Here is a 13462-nt window from a genome sequence, read left to right as displayed (position 1 = left end):
CACCAAGAGATTTCTTTAGGCAGTCCTTGTACCTTTTCTTTGGTGCACCTCTGTCACGGTGGCCAGTGGAGAGCTCGCCATATAATACGATCTTGGGAAGGCGATGGTCCTCCATTCTGGAGACGTGACCCATCCAGCGCAGCTGGATCTTCAGCAGCGTGGACTCGATGCTGTCGACCTCTGCCATCTCGAGTACCTCGACGTTAGGGGTGTGAGCGCTCCAATGGATGTTGAGGATGGAGCGGAGACAACGCTGGTGGAAGCGTTCTAGGAGCCGTAGGTGGTGCCGGTAGAGGACCCATGATTCGGAGCCGAACAGGAGTGTGGGTATGACAACGGCTCTGTATACGCTTATCTTTGTGAGGTTTTTCAGTTGGTTGTTTTTCCAGACTCTTTTGTGTAGTCTTCCAAAGGCGCTATTTTCCTTGGCGAGTCTGTTGTCTATACAAATAAATAAATAAAACATAAAAAGAAAAAGAGAAGAAACGAGTAGGAGCTTTGTTATAATGTGAAGATAAAAGTCTTTTCTGGAGGGGGTTGGGTGGGAGAGAATAACAGTTACTGCGAAATCAGTTGACACTTGCGAACGGGTTCGCAGTCTGAATGGAGAGGGAAGTTGTGGTTGCCCAGCAAGGGACAAGGGGTGACTCAGAGATGGGGGACAGTTGGGGTTAAGGGAATTATAGATGTGGGAATGGTGGAAATATTTTATGTTTTAGAAGTGTTGTCATACAGTGCGTTCAAAAAAAGAAAACTGAGAAATGGAAATGGGGAAAAGGGGAAAGGTGGTGGTGAGGAAGCGGAAATGAGATGTAAACAAAGTATGAGATGGCTATGTTGAACTATATGACTATAAATATTAATGGAATACATAACCAAATCAAAAGGAAGAGGATATTAAATTTACTGAAAAAATAGATATAGCATTCGTGCAGGAAACACATCTAACTGAAGTGGAACAGAAGAGATTAAGGAGAGAGTGGGTAGGGCATGTAACAGCACCATCATATTAATTCAAAAGCCAGAGGTGTAGCTATATTAATCAATAAAAATGTACCAATCAAAACAAAGGAGGAAATAATAGATCCAGCAGGGAGATATGTAATGATAAAGTGTCAGATATATTCAGAACTCTGGAATTTGGTCAATATATATGCACCTAATGAAGAGGATCAAAAGTTTATGCAAAATATTTTTTTGAAGATTGTCAAAACACAGGGGAATATATTGATAGGAGGGGACTTTAACCTTAATTTGGATTCAAAGGTGGATAAAACTGGACAAAAGACTAGCAGAAAGTACAAAATAGCCAAATTTATGGTTAAATCAATGCAGGAAATGCAACTTTTGGATCTATGGAGGAAGCAACACCCAAAGGAGAAGGACTACTCACATTATTCGAGTAGACATAAAACATGCTCAAGGATTGACCTGTTCCTGTTGTCAGCCCATATCCAAGGGAGATTTAGGATAATGGAATATAAAGCTAGATTGTTATCTGAACGCTCACCCCTGTTATTAGCAATAGAACTGGAGGACATCCCAACAAGAACATATAGATGGAGATTAAACTCCATGCTACTTAAAAGAAAGGGGTTTAGAGAATTTATTGAGTGCCAAATTAAAATGTACTTTGAAATAAATATGGAATCAGTGAAAGACAAATTTTATAATGGGATGCAATGAAAGCCTTCATCAGAGGGCAGATAATAAGTTATGTAACTAAGATGAAAAAGGACTACAATTGGGAAATAGAACAGCTGGAAAGGGAAATAGTAAGTACAGAAAAAGATCTAGCATCAAGGGAAGATACAACAAAAAGAAGGGAATTGGCAGACAAAAAAAATATGAAAAACTACAAATGTATAAGGTGGAGAAGAACACAATGAAAATAAAGCAGAAGTATTACGAGTGAGGAGAAAAAAAACACACAAAATACTAGCTGGGCAGCTTAAAACAAAACAAGCTAAAAGAACGGTTTTGGCATCAAGGAAAAAAGACAAACAAATTACATAAAACCCAACAGAGATCAATGAAAACTTTAAGGAATTCTAGGACCAATTATACCGAACTGAGATTGAAGGGAAAGAAGACAAAATAGATGTTTCTCGCTAAAATTGAACTACCAAAATTGCAAGAGGAGAAAACAATCATAGCTCAAAAAACAATTTGAAAAGATGAATTAACTATTTCCATGCACCCTCCCCTTTTACGTCTATTTTTCTAAATCCACTCCATGATAGAAACATCTCCACTTAACCCAACCCACATTTCTTCTCCCATTCAAGCACTCAGTAATACACCAAGGCAATAAAATAAAATCTCAATGCTGGAAATACTCAGCAGATCATCTACTGGAAAAATAATCGGAGTTAAAACCATCAGGTCAATAACCTTTCACTGGGATTCAGAAAGATGATCAAATAAACCTGATTCTATTTGCTGTGAAAAAGAAGAGGGGAAATAACAAACTGAATACATGGGATGAAAAGCCCGAGCAGCAGAAATGGCAGTGGTGCTGGATGAGTGGAGTCGACTCGTTGATCAGCACATCTGTCTGGATGGAGGGGTAAAGGATAAATAAGACAAACATGATGCCGTCACTGTGAGGTACAATACGACAGCTGCAGAGAATCTGAAATGAAGGAATGGTGAAAATACTTGTTTTTGGATCAATGTGAAAAAATTTGAGCTGACAAAAGAAAACAAAATTGTTTTGCTCTGCCAGAACTCTCTAGATCAAGGGGCGCAATAAAATAGTCCAGAAGCCAACATTATGAAATTGAACAGCCCAGTTATAGAAATCGGCAGCAAGAGATCTTACATAATTCCATGAAAGTGGTGTCACAGGACGACCGGGTTCTAAAGACAGCTTTTGTCATCTTGGTCTTCATTAATTAACATATTGAAAATAGGAGTTGGGAAGTTATGGTGAGGTTGGATAAGATGATGGTGAGGCTGAATTTGGAGTATTGTGTGCAGTTCTGGTCACCTAGCTACAGGAAAGGTATTAGTAAGATGAAAGAGTGCAGAGAAGATTTACTAAGAAGCTGCCAGGTCTTCAGGAGTTGAGCTACAGGGAAAGGTTGAACAGGTTGGGACTTTATTCCTTGGAGTGTCGAAAAATGAGTAGGAGATTGCTTAAAGTGGCATATGAATGGGAAGAAAGGCTGAGAAAGACTGCAGTGGACCCAATTGTGAAGGAAAATTTTGCTTGAGAAAAATTGTCATTGGCCCATTTCCTCGGGAGTTTTGAAACCACGCACAGAACAAGTCAATGAGGTACGATTAAAAAAGTGGTTTTTGAAATTTTTCTTTTCAATTACATTCCTCCTTAAGTAATCCCTTATTAACAGAGCACTTCTGGCAAAGGGATTAAGTGGAATATGATCTGGGGGGTGGGGGTGGGGGTGAGGAGGAGGAGTTTGAAAATCACTGTTCTTGATGAAAAGGTTTCTCCATCTCCGTGTTAAGCAGACATCCTTTTATTCTGAGGTTGTTCCCACTGGTCCTAAACTCTCCCAGTACTGGCAAAATCCTCTCTATCCAGCCCTTTCACTATTCATCAGATTTCAATGAGGTCCTGCCTCATCCTTCTAAGCTCAGGCGAGTACAGGCCCAGAACCATCAAATGTTCCTCAAGCATTATTCCGCTCTTCCCCAGGATCATTCTTGTAAACCACCTCTGGTCCATCACATCCTCTCTTAGAAATGGGGCCTAAAATTGCTCATAACACTTATGAGATCAGGACAACCAGAAGGTGGTCACAGGAGGGAAGACAGCTGCAGGGCTGCCTCGAGTCCATGGATTGGATGGTGTTCAAGGAGTCAACTGAGGGGAGGTGGGGGGGGGGGGTGTCGTGGAAAGATGGCATCAATAAAAGACGTGAGAAGACACCTCACCCTGATTGAACTGTTCAATACTCGAACTGTAGTGACTTTTTTGACTTTATCAATGTTTTGAACAATAATTTTCTACTGTAGGATTCTGGAAATGAAGAAGGGAAAAAAATAGTGTTGGGCACGACCAGTTGCCCCAATAATCACAGAGACAAAGACTGAGGGGAACGATAGGCTTTATTACACACAAGACTGCAGGCCCGCGTCCAAGTGAGGGAAGTGAAGGGAAGGAAGAGGTGGCTCGACCTTTATGCCCTGGGTCACAGGGGAGGAGTCCAGGAGAGGATGACATCAGGTGCGGCGGGGGTGGGGGAGGGGGAGCAGCCCGTGCCTGTACTGGTCAGTACATACAACATTTCATTACAAGCAACTTTGAAAAAACCTAGGTTTTCAACCTGTGAAAAGTGCAGAAGAAGCAAGGCTGACCTTCCAGAAGGAACCTCAGCAACAGTTATATATAGATCCGAATCCTCAACTTAGAACTCGGGAGAAGCTGGAAGAAAAGTCCGCATCCTCTGCGTCTCCAGAGACGCAAGATGTCGCCAAGATCTTTGGCCTGGCGGCAGGCCAGGACGAGTGCGAGCGTGGTATCTGACCCGAGCCTGGCTTGACTAAGGAGAGTGGGGGGTGGGTGCCCAAATGAGAGCGCAAGTTAGCAGGAAGGTGACTGACAGTATGCAGCGGCCCATCTGGAGATACTCCCCTGCGTGCTACTGAGCTTCTCAGTATGGATGGATGTTCTCACATGCAGGAAATTCTGGATCAGATCCGCAGTAGGGCTGCCAGGTATGAGGTGAAGGAGAACAACTCAGAGGTTCGAGGCGAAGAAGAACAAGAATGACTACTTGCTGCAGTTGGACTCATTGAAGGGTGGCCTAAGACTTTAAGAACATCTCCTTCTCCAATGAAAGCTGTTGGTTCACCACAGACACCTTCCCCAGTCTTCAAGGCCCCTGCAACAAGGATGGAAGTCAACTTCATGTCTACAGAACTGATCCAACCAAATGAAAAGATTATGTCTTTTATGACCTAAAATTTTGAAACTTTAAATGATCAATTTGCTGGTATAAAGGAAATAATGGCTGGTATGTGTGAAGAAATTACATTTATTCAAGTTGATATTAATAAGAGTTTAACTGCAATGGATACTGGACAAGATCAATTGCAGAAGATAGAAGACATTTTTATTGACTGTAAGGACCTTGTGGAACATTATGCAGAGAGAATGGATTATATTGAGGATTTGTTTACAGAAGAGAGATTTGTTAAAAAACATTGATTCATTAGAAAATCAAAGTTGTCTAATAATATTAAGATAGTTGTTCTGCCGGAAGATATTGATGGTTCAGATCCTGTAAAATTATTTTTGTAAATGGATTCCAGAGTTGTTGGGAGTCGAGTCTTTTTAGATAGGGCTCATAGGGCGTGAAGAAGAAAACCTTTTCTGTGTCAAATGTCAAGAGTGGTTCTTTTAAGATGTTTGTGATATCAGGATAGAGAAATTATATTGCGGCTTGCAGATCAGAAAGCTCGCCTTGATCAAAGCCCTACGATGTATCAAGGCAATAGGGTTTTATTTTATGCTAATTTAAGTCAGGAGATTATTAAGTGATAGAAAGAGTTTAATCTGGTCAAAGCAGTTCTGTGGAAGAAAGGGTATAAGTTTACTTTTCAGTATCCGATGATATTTAAGGTGATTTATGGGCGAGATCAGTCTCAATGTTTTGAGAGTCCTTATGGTGCATTATCTTTTGCAAATTCCTTTGAAGATTTGAAGGAATCGATGGGGAAAATGTCCGAGGATGAGATTGGGAAGGGAACGGGAAAAAGAAGTTGGAATCAGAATAGGTGAGTGATATTGAAGATGAAGCTCAAGCTCAATGTGGGTGTTATCACTGGGATGACTGATGGGTTTTAATGTTCGGTTGGGGGGTGGTGGTTGACTCTACTACTTCTAAAGCCATCTGCCACTTGCGGTATTAACTGCAGCTGGTCCACAGAGGGGGGTCCGACTCTTAGGCTCTTAGGTTTTTACATTTTTTACAGAGGTTTCTTATTGTTTGAAAGGGGGGTTTGGGTTTTTTAAAAAATTTATATCTAATTGTAATTGCTGTGTGAAGTGTCAATCTGAGGAGGAAATTAAGTTATGGCTCATTTAAATTTTGTGACCTTTAATGTTAAATGACTTAATAATCCAATGAAAAGGAAGGGAATATTGGCATATATAAAGAAAATGACAGTTGATGTTGCTTTTTTGCAAGAAACTCATTTGTCTGAGAAAGAACATATGAAATTGAAGAGAGATTGGGTCGGACATGTTTTTCATCTCCATTTAATTCGAAAGCTAGAGGTGTTGATACTTTGGTTCATAAGAAGATACCGTTTCAGTTGGAATCATTCTCTGCCACATTGGGTCGAGAGCTGTTGGTGAATTGTAAAATTTTTGCTGAAGCATGGACTTTGATGAATGTTTATCCACCCAATGAAAATGATGAAGATGCTATTTCTGAAACTTTTTGGAATCTGGGTCAAGCTAATGAAAATATTTTGGTTGGTGGGGATTTTAATTGTGTGTTGGATAAATTTCCAAAAACTTTACAAAGAACCAAAATGGCAAAATGGATGTTAGACTCAATGAAAGATTTGAATTTGTTGGAAATCTAGAGGAAGTTAATACTGACAGAAAAAGAATTTTCTTTTTATTCACCCAGACATGATTCTTTTTTGAGAATCGACTTTTGCTTCATGTCAGCACAATTACAGGGTAGATTTATACATGCAGAGTATAAGAGTAGGATTTTGTCTGATCATTCCTCATTGTTAAGTAGAAGTACACAATCCTTTATCTGGACATCTAAAATCCAGAAAGTTCCAAAGTGGGGAGAGAGACGGCAGCGCGAGGAAGGCGGGAGAGGGGTGGGGGGAAAATGGCAGCGTGACTGGAAGGGAGTGAGGGTGGATACAGCAGCATAATTTGGGTGGGCTTAAATCTGGCTTTCCAAAATCGAAAAAAATCTGAAATTCAGAACACAGTGACCCCCCCCCCCCCAAGGGTTCTGGATAAAGGATTGTGCACCTGCACATGTTCTGGTTTGTATAATGTAGACACCCATTATCGCTGAAGATTTAATGGGATGTTATTGAAGCAACCAAAATTTCTAAGTTATATCAAAGACCATATTCAGTCTTATTTGCCAATTAATACATATTCAGTACAAAGTAAATTTGTTTTGTGGGATGCTTCAAAAACCTATTTAAGATGTCTGATAATCAATTATTCTACAAGAATTAAGACGCAGCATTTGGCAGAGAGGCAAAATTTGGAGAAGGAAATAACAATGTTAGAAAAGGAATTCCAACGAAATTCGACTGTGGATAAAAAGACTTTCAACCAGGTCATCACTCAGCTTCCAATGTTCCAGAGAAAACTATCCAAATTTGTCCAACCTCTCCCCAGAACCAATGCTCTATCCCAAGCAACCCCCTGATAAACACTTTTTGTCATGCAGCAACTAGAAATGCAGAAAACACTTGAAATGTGGTCTAACCACGTTTATACTTCATGCCCTGCTCAATGAAGAATACTTTCTTTAACACCCTACACTTTTGTTGCCACTTTCAAGGAGCTCGCGCTTCCACCCCAAGATCCCTCATTGCAACACTACTACAAGTCCTCACAAAGTGCAAGACACTTGTCCAGATTAAACTCCATCCGCCATTTCTCTGCCCACATTTATAAGTCATCTGGTCTGGAAGGGAAAATATGAGGGGAACTGGGTGGATCAACAGGACAGAGAGAAAAACTTGGCGGGGTGTGCGCAGGTTACATGAACTTGGAAAATTCCATATTCATACCATCAATTCACAAATTCAATAAGAGATGGTTCCTCTGTCTTCTGCCTCCTCCATTGTCTGGGTGAGGTGAAATACAAAGATCAGTGTGGGAATGGAATGGAACTTAAAACAGCTTGTGACCATGAGCCAAGATGGCCATTGTGATCCAAGTGGAGGTGCTCAGTCAATCTGTCATTTACTCTTGATTGGGTTTCCTGCCACAGAGGGCACGGACATGGTTGGAGGAAGTGAATTTGAAACTTTACCCTGCATGAGAATCCCTGGATGGTGGTAACAGTTATAGATTGCAGGGGAAAATGCCCGAGGACTGGGAGGAATTAGGAATTTGTAATTATTTGAAAGATCTTACTGCAAGATTCATGACCAACGAGTAGGAAAGCAGCTTCACTCTATTCTCCCTCTCAGAAAGATTTAGTTAATGAACAAAACAATCTTTCAGCACAGCCAGGGGCAAAAGGGCTCTTAATTTAGACTTACAATCAACAGACTTTGAAGTTACCTACCATAAATGACTCAAAATTCAATTCTAGATTCACTTCTGGTGGAAGTATAAGAGCCAGTGGCTTGCTTAATCAGATTAGCCTATTCTGAGTTTCCATTTTGACTTTCACACCATCAAATGCAAGCCCCAGTTTTTGATCCCCCAAGTATTTTCTATCCTTACCCACTTTACAACCACACCTACCTGAAATTGGAACAAACAACAGCTAATTTTAACATGTATAAATCATATACAAAATAATTTACCCACATTTTCACATCACTGTAGCCACTGAGAGAACTTCTGCCCATCAGGAAACTACATCAGCCACTACAGCGTGCTATTTACCTTGGTGTAACTGACACTTTTCCAGTGTTACTTTCAATCATAATGACATATTCAACATGCACAATATTTATTTTCTTACTGACCAGAACTATAAAGCATTGAGTAAAAATGAGAAAAGCTCAAGTCAACCAGGAGATACAAACTCCTGACTGCAATGTTGAGGTTCACATTTGCTACATTATTGAAGTCTCACAGAGCTTACAAGAGATATTCAAAGTCAAGCAATAACAGAAATAACAGAATATTACAGCACGGTACAAGCCCTTTGGCCCATGATGTTGTGTTGATCTAGATATTTCTAACAAAAAGGAATACCCTGTAGCAGCTACTGCGGTAGATGGTACTAAATATAGGCAAACACATACAAAGGTAGTCAACTCAAGACTGGTTTATTGCAGACATACACAGACCTTTTATTCCTTGCCTGTCAATGAGAATATGAGTGAACACCTTCTGGTCCACAGGACCAGCAGGTTAAAGCTATGAGCCATTAGTGCCCAATGCCTTTAGGCAGGGGCTTCAGCTGATCCACTCACTGTACTTTGGTACCCAGCACTGTTAGCCCGCGACGTGTCAGGTAAGTCTGTGAACTGATGGTGGTGGTTTGTAATACCGCGCTGTGCATCCGCTACAACCCTGTTTTTCTTTCACCCATGTATGCCAGTCTAAGAGTCTCTTAAATGCTCCTTACGTGATATTGTAATGGATAAATATATTTGGAGAATTTGGTAATATTTGGGACTTTGGTAAGATTTAGAGTAGGGTACATACATACACAGACATACATTTTAAAACATATTATTTGAAAGACTGAAGAAATATTGAAGATCTCTGGAGAAAGTTATTCACATTCACAAGTTGGTATTAGTCAAACTGATGTCATAAAATGAATGACCATTGTTTGGAAATGGAGCCAGGATGGCTACAAGTACTTTTCTGCAGGGGGCTTAAAGGAAAGTCACACCTGGGTTTTGTTTATCTAACAACAGCTTGAGCAGAAGAAAGAACTCCTGTTGTTTGGAATAAGAGGAATGGAACTCTGTAGTAGCTTGCAGAAATAAGTTACCATCTGGAAAACCCTAATGGGGCAAGGTTCATCAGTGAGACATTGAGGTGACTAATGGTGGTACCTCAAATGTGGAAATCCTGGAACAACAAATCTCTCTCTAAAAACCCTACAAGAATGATCCTGAGCGCTAAGCATTTACCTTTCGAGCACCAAATCCTGGTGAAATTTATACACATTGATCTGTGAACCAAATAACTTTTCTTAAATTTAAACACATTACAAACATGTGCACTTAGAATTGAAAGGGGGTTAATTTGGGTTTGTTAAGTATAGAGTTAAGTGAAAGTTTAATTCTACTTTCATGATTAAATTTGATTAAAAATAACTTCTGTTTTAAAAACCACTTGTCTTGGTGAATGTCTCTTGCTGCTGGGTTTTGGGATCTTTTGGGCTCTTAACAATATCTGTTTGGATAATGACATTGGGCCTGTTCAAAGTAGGAAATGGCTTCTACCAGCAGGAGTTTCTATTTGACAAAAAAATATTGATAGGTGTCTGGCCACATACGTTTCCTAAAAATTAATACCCTCTCCCTCCCTAAACCACATTCAGCCCTGTGACATCTTTCTACGTTGCATTACTGGGACCACCAAGGACCTGACCCATTTCCCATCTCTCCTTGCAATGCCAATATGGCAGCTGCCATTAAGAACTGACAAATCACATTTTAATTCAGCAAGTAACATGAAGGTTATCCTAACATTCTGCTTAAAAGGAAGGGTCAACAAACCTTCCTAATTTTGTCACTTCATTTTTATTTTGCTTCCCATGGGGCATTAGCAAAAATGTCCCATCCATTTGCTCACCAAATTATGAGTAAAATCATGATCCCTGTTCATGAAAACCCATAATTTTCAATGTTACACAGATAATCAAGGAAGAATTCTGTAATAAAAGTGAATAAAGCATTGAAAGAATTTCCCCCTTATCAACGCTGAGATTGTAGTGCACCAGGTGACCGGGCAAGCAAAAAAGGCTAAATGACTGCAAAACTTGGACAGTCCAAGATGGCACAGAGACCCCTTTACCACTGAGAAGGAGCCTGGGCCTAGCACCATGTGCAGGCTGAGATGCCCTTCACTTCCGCGTAGCGACCAGCCAGCTGGAGAGTGATGCCACAATGCAATGACGTCACTGCTGGAAGTCAGGGGTACATCACCAGAAGTGGGTGGGCCAGTGAGCACACGTGGGGAATTTAAACCAGTAAAGCCAGTCTTTGTTTTACACTCACCTTGGGTGGATGTCTCTTTATTTGGTAGCACTGCTGCAGTGGATGCTACAAATCGATAACTTCTTGCTGCAACCAAACAGGTCTGCAAGATACACCAACCTAAATAGAAAATATGACCAGAAATCCCAGAGATCATAAATTCAAAAGGATTGGTGAAATCTTTACTCTCTATTGTTAACACCAAAGTCCCTATTTTTTTCAAGGCATTCGGACAAGTAACTGAGAAACATTACATTTTAAACACATGGTACGTCAGGATCAGAAGGATTGGAGCATTATTGTTCAAGTAACACAACTTTAAAAAGTAACATCTAACTTTATGAAGAATGTGATGCTACAACAGGAAAAAGGAATGGAATCAGACACATTCTATGAGCATTGGGAAGCAAAGAAAAATGGATTGGTTTTCCATCCCTTCCTAAGCGACCCAATGACCCCGACAGGTCCTCCCCGACTTGCGACCGTAATGGAGTCAGATCCCACAATGGTCGCAAGTCGGAGTTTTGCCCTCGTGCGAGGAGCCCTGAAGTCTTAAAGCCTATTTTTAAAATTAAATGATTTGACAAACGAGAACAGAGACACAGGACACGAAAGACCCAAAATGTCCGGATTGACTTTGTGACTGAGGGTCCATTGGATGGGGGCAGCCATCTTAATTTCTGTGCGCATGCGCCAGTCATCAGTTGGCGCTTGCGCAAATGTTTCGCTTCGTGGCCCTCAATCGGCACATGCGTATCTGCAACATATGCGCGAACTCACCACGCATGCGCCAACCAGACTTGCCTATCTCCTGCCCCCGCCCCCTCCATCTGCGAGTTACCCCGCGGACCGCGCGGCTGAGGAAGGTCACGGCGCCGCCACTAACTTCTTCCATTTTGAGCTCGCGGCGACGCGACGGACTCCGAGCAGGCGAGGCCCCCGCCAACGTCCCGCCTCCTCACAGCACGAGCCAATCAGCCCGCGAATCCGCCGATCAATCCAACACGACTTCAGCGTCCAATCCGATAGCGGCCTCACCGAATCAGCCCATTGGCTCGTACAACTGAAGCAACCAATCAGCGAGCGTGCGAACACAAAGGCGCACCCAATCAGCATTGCAAGACAGAAGACAGGCAGTGGAAGGAGCAGGAGAACCCTCAGCCCTTCCATTTCATACTACCCCAACAACTCAATATCTGCCTATATCTGTGTCGTGGGGGCTGAGTAGAGGCCAGTTTGCTCATGTCCAGATGGAGGGGGGATGAGGTGGTTTATGGGGGGATTTCTTTATTCTTTCTTTTATAAATGCCACGTATATTTGTATTTCATTTGTATTATTATTAATTGTGTTAATTTTTTGTGCATTTAATTTATAATTAATATATTTTTTAAATGATCAGAGATCAATCCACGGGACCTAAAGAGGCCTAGAGCAACACTGGGGACACTCTCCTGCCCCCCACCTCCCCAAATATCAATGTGATCCACTACGATCATTGACAAAATCATCGAGGACCCCTTCACCCGGCCAACAGCATCATCCAGTTATTCCTGTTGGGAAAGAGATCCAGGAACTTTAGAGCCGGTACCACCAGACCTAGGAACAGCCTCTTCCTCCAGGCACGGAGAACATGGAATGATTGATGAGCTGCTCATACAAATACTCCTCAACTCTGCTATTTATTCAACAATATGGAGTTATTTTTCTGGACGTGCAGCACATGTATCATTTGTCTGTTGGTGTTAGGGCTTGGTTGTGTGTTTACGTATGTTTACCCCACTTATCAGGTCGTACTTGTGCTATCCAAGGGTAATAAATTTGTCCTTGTACTTTGGAGCAGGTGCAGAAGAGATTTCCTGGATCGGAGAATGTATCTCATGAAGCAAAGTTGACTGAGTAGGGCTTTTCTCTTCCCCTCCCCCAACCCCACAAAATTGACTTTATTTACAAATTATTTCCAAAGAGGAAGACCATTCCAAGTCTTTTCTCCTCCTCCTGTTGTATCCAGATATTCCCTTCACTACACATTGCTGCATACATCTCTGTTTACCTTCATTGCCACCACTTTGATACTGTGTGATTACTGCCCTCCTCTGCTGTTGGACGAGTTCCCATTGGTCTCAGCCTCTCAGTGCCCGATAATGGGAGGATTATGATCCATCCCCATGTTGCCTTCGTGTTGGCTGCGCCAACCCACTGTCCATCCCTCAGCATGACTCCTGCAGCCTGGAATGTGCCAGTCGACAGCGTTGCCACCCTGACATCTCCACTTGCTGAAACACCAACAGGTTTAACGTACAACATGAGAGCACAGTACAAGCACTTCGGCCCTCGATATTGTGCTGACTGATGTATTCCTACCAAAATAAAAATAACTAACCCCTTCCTCCCTCATAACCCTCCATTTTTCTTTCATCCACGTGACTCAGAGCAGCTTAAAGGCCCCTAAGGTTTCAGCCTTCACCACCACCCCAGTTCTAGGGCTCGTCCCATGTCCCTGACCTGGTACACATACACTGCATCCCCTCCCCTTGTCACCCTCCTGCTGCCCCACCCCGAGGCAGTGGTGAAGGTGGTTTCTGTCCCAACAGGTATTGG

At 41.8% G+C, this 13462-nt stretch overlaps 1 long non-coding RNA gene across 1 annotated transcript; it reads right to left on the bottom strand.

Moving 5' to 3' along the window:
• Nucleotides 1-331: 331 nt before the first annotated feature.
• LOC138750363 (uncharacterized) lies at nt 332-11876 on the bottom strand. Its single transcript, XR_011349286.1, has 3 exons — nt 11750-11876; nt 10885-10983; nt 332-441 (listed from the first exon to the last, which is right to left on the bottom strand). It is a non-coding gene; the product is annotated as an uncharacterized lncRNA (long non-coding RNA).
• Between the last annotated feature and the right edge of the window lie 1586 nt (nt 11877-13462).

Source organism: Narcine bancroftii, unplaced genomic scaffold (genome assembly GCF_036971445.1).
Source record: "Narcine bancroftii isolate sNarBan1 unplaced genomic scaffold, sNarBan1.hap1 Scaffold_122, whole genome shotgun sequence".
In the NCBI taxonomy this organism is placed as follows: Eukaryota; Metazoa; Chordata; class Chondrichthyes; order Torpediniformes; family Narcinidae; genus Narcine; species Narcine bancroftii.
Note: the sequence above shows the minus strand (reverse complement) of the source record. Positions and strands in the feature narration are given on the sequence as shown.